This window comes from Microtus ochrogaster, unplaced genomic scaffold (genome assembly GCF_000317375.1).
Source record: "Microtus ochrogaster isolate Prairie Vole_2 unplaced genomic scaffold, MicOch1.0 UNK29, whole genome shotgun sequence".
Taxonomy (NCBI): domain Eukaryota; kingdom Metazoa; phylum Chordata; class Mammalia; order Rodentia; family Cricetidae; genus Microtus; species Microtus ochrogaster.
This window is the reverse complement of record NW_004949127.1, coordinates 1,778,126-1,782,288: the sequence shown is the minus strand read 5'-3', so window position 1 is coordinate 1,782,288 and position 4,163 is coordinate 1,778,126.

The window sequence follows — 4,163 nt, the reverse complement described above, 5'->3', positions numbered from 1 at the left end:
GGCAGTAGTCACCCCAGAAAGGACAACAACAACAAAAATTTACTCTGCGCCACATGCTGTGCTCGCTGGAGGAAACAGGGAGCCAGCAAAGACAGAGAGCTTGTGGGACTTGCAATTGGGTGATGGACGTAACAATCAGGGGAAAAGCAGGGGGGATGCATGGAATGTGTGAAGTAATGCAGTAATGCATGCAGGCCAGGAGGCTGAGGGCAGGAAAGGGGCACAGGGGGTGCCCGGGGGAGGGTGAAGCCGGGCGTTGTGGGGGGGAGCGTGGGGGAGCGTGCCGCGGGAAGGCCACAGCGAATCTGAACCTGGAGGATGAGACAGCTGTGCAACATCTGGGGTGCAGAACGGAAAAGCCATTGCTACAAAGAGAACAAAACTGGCCATACTGAGAAAGTTTAGTTGCTAAGGGTGGAATGGGGAACCGGGGTGAGTGCTCCAGGTGTCCTTCATGGTTTCCTTAGTGAGGAAGAATGAGATTTGGGGGTTTGTTCAGCTTACTTTAAAAGGGGGCTTCTTGCTGCTCTTGCAGAGGACTGATTTTGGTTCTCAGTGCCCACATTGGGTGGCTCACAGTTACCTATAATTCTAGCACCAGTGGACCCGATGGCATCTTCAGGACCCGATGGCACCAGGGGACCCGATGGCATCTTCAGGACCCTATGGCACCAAGGGATCCGATGGCATCTTCAGGCCTTCACAGGCACTTGCACTCACAGCATAGACACACACACACATAATTCTAAATAAAAATTAGTTTTTTTTAAAGGAACTCTGTTACTTCACTTAACAATGACCTTCTTCCTTCTGCCCCATTCTTCTCTGTAAGAGGATGCGTATTTCAGATACAGTCAGGTTGGACTATTACACTTACAGCAGAAAACAAAACTCTGATGTTCAATCTGCTACTTCCCTGCGTCGTCTCATAAAGTCCTGCCTGGCAAAGGGAGTGTGCGCTACGGCTACGAGCCTGAACCGGGCACTGCTGTTCCAAATACATTCCCATGAGGCAAGGCAATCGTGAATGTTGGCGGTGACGTCAGAAGACCTGAACTGGCAGTGTGGTTGACCCACAAGCTGTTGCCTTTATCAACAAGGGTTGAGATTTAAAGAGCTGATAGGGTACTGTGGGAGGTGACTGGTGTTCAAGGGCGTTTCAAGGTTGCAAAGCCAGTCTGTCCTTTAGTAATTCAGCTGTCCTTCAAGGTGAGATGGTAGTGTGAGTGTGTACGTGTGTGTGTTTGTGTATGCATACGTGTGTGCCTGTGTGTGTGCACGTGCCTGTGTGTGTGCCTCTATGTGTGTGTGTGCGCGCGTGCCAGTGCACGTGCCTGTATGTGTGTGCGTATGCGTGTTCTTTGAGAATTTTTCTATGTGCACACAATGCATTTTGATAATATCTACTTCTACCCCAACCCCAGTCCAGCCCATTTTCCTCCCAACTTCATGTTTTTCTGGGTTTTTTCAAAAAAGGCTAAGTGCATGTGAACACAGCTACCTGAGATGACAGAGGCCTCGGGTTCCCTGGAGCAGGAGTTACAGGTGGCTGTGGACAGCCCATCATGTGTGCTGTGAACTACACCTGGGTCTTCTGTAAGATCAGCAATGCACTCTAATGGAGCACCCCTCCAGCCCCTCTCCTTCTCCTCTTCCTCCTTCTCCCCCTCCTCCCCTCTTCCTCCTCCTTCTCTTCTTTCTTCTTCTCTCCTCCTCCTCCTCCTCCTCCTCCTCCTCCTCCTTCTCCTCCTCCTCTTCCTCCTCCTCCAAGACTCACTGAGCCCAGCTAGTGTTGCCTGTCTGTCCACTGGAGCATGGACAATTCACCAGCGGCTACATCCCCAGTGAAAAATTACTCTCCAACCTCTAGCAGCCATGGTTTGCCAATAACTGCTCAGGAAGGAGGTGGGCCCCATGAAATGAAGTCTGAACTGTGTAACACAGCATGCCACCTACGGGGAGCCCACTGCCATGAGACACTGATGAACATCCATGTAATAGCAAGGAATGTGGTTATAATAAGTCTTAAAATGCAGACAAATTTTTCTGTACATAATATGACTGTAAATAAGCTAAGGAAAATTGTTGTTTATATAAAAAGAAACTGAATGTTTTCATGAATATAGTAACTGATCAGTAGATATCAACCTAGTAGTTGATTGTAACATTTTCCAACTTCATACTTCTATGTCTTTTTCTTTAATCAGAGATTTAAGAAGCCTGCATTGGGAAGAGGGGCTGTAGAAGTATCTGAGAAGGCACAGGTGCTCCTACCCAAGTCTGATAGCCCAGGCTTGGTTCCTGGAGCTCCATGGTGGAATGAGCTTGCTGACTGCCGTGGGTCATCTTTTGGACTCCACCCATGTGTGACCAGGGTACATTCTCAAGTGTGAAAGCATGCGTGCGCGCGCGCGCAAACACACACACACACACACACCACTGTAAAATATTCTTTTAATAAATAAATAAAACTGAGCTGGAGTTTACCTTTCAGAGGTAGACGCGTGTGTACAGGCTCATCTAGGAAACTAGAAAATCAGCTAAGACAAAGAACAAAACTGTCTCAAAAATAACCTCTGCAAGCCCTCTTGTATTTGAACATATAGGAGACATCGAAAGAGTCATAAAGATTCTGGTACCCAGAGTCCCCAAGCACGTGAACAGGTTCCGCGGTGGATCACCGCTTCCCAGGCTTTTCCGAGCTGCATGTTACAGGCCCTCTCAAGGCAGCCATCTGTGTTTGCTTTCTCTCTTGTTGGTTTTGTGGGGCAGGGGGTTAACCTGGAACTCCAGGCATGCCAGGCAAGCACCTGATACAAACCACACTTAGGCCTTTGCGGTTTGCATTTTCTACCATGGTAAAAAGTATGAATGAGTTAGAGGAACAGGAAACACACCTCAAGGAGAGGTGCCCCAGTTTGCACTCTATTAGGGTGATGAACTCCACGGCCAAAGCAACCTGGGGAGGAATGGGTTTATTCAGCTCTCATGTCTACATCATGGTTTGCCATTGAGGGACGTCAGGACAGGAACTCAAGGGAAGAACCTGGAGGCAGCAACTGGAGCAGAGGCCAGGAAGGAACCTTACTGGCTCGCTCCTTATGGCTTGCTCAGTTTGCTTTGTTATACAGCCCAGCACCCCCTGACCAGAGGCACCACCCACAGTGGGCTGGGCCCTTCTACATCAGTCATAACTGCCCACAGGCCAATCTGATGGAGACATTTCTCAGTTGAGGTCCCTCTTCTCAGATGACTCTAGTCTGTGTAAAACTGACCCCCCAAAAGCGACAGACACACGGGGTCGGTCGTTTCTTGATTTCACCCCTCGCCTCTCAGAATCTAGACTTAGCCACAGCGGCGATCCTCTCAAACACCCAGTGGTGAAGTCCTGACCGTCTTCACAAGTCCTCTTCTGGGGGCTTCTCATTCAGTGGCTCCTGTGGCTCTGGAGGCCAAAGGGATGAAAAGTGAACATGGGCTGAGACCCCACTATGGGCCTGGCAGACATGGTCCTCAGCTGGTTAACTGGGGAAAGAATCGAGAGTGATGAGTCCGTTCATGTGTACCCACAGAGATGGTTTCACCGATACTGGAACCTGGTAGGGGGACATTGATACAAATCCAGCCTGGTGCTGCCAGGGAACAGGCTACAGGGTTTGCCTATCCAACTCCGTGACACTGACCGTTCTCCCAGCTATCAGAGCCCGGCGGCTCCCGTGACAGCAAGACCCCCTACTGGTGATAAAATTCTCCTTTTCACAAAGGAATAGCAAGCTCTAGGAGTGTCAGTTTTTGAGGTGTGGCAGGAAGAAGTTTCTAGGCACACCAGGGGCAGGCCCTTTCTGTGATGTGACTGTCCTAAGGATCCCAGGAGCCAGCAGGCAACAGCAGGAGGATACTATAGTCAAGTCTGGCTCTGTAGAGAGTTCAAGGCCACCCTGTGCTATACAGTGAGACCCATCCTCAAGTAAATAAATTAGTTAAAAAAAAATGTTTTAGGATACTGAATAGCTTCCGGGCAGTGGATGGGAAGTGGATGGGAAGTGGGTGGGAAGTGGATGGGAAGTGGGAGGGAAGTGGATGGGAAGTAGATGGGAAGTGGGTGGGAAGTGGGTGGGAAGTGGATGGGAAGTGGATGGGAAGTGGGTGGGAAGTGGATGGGG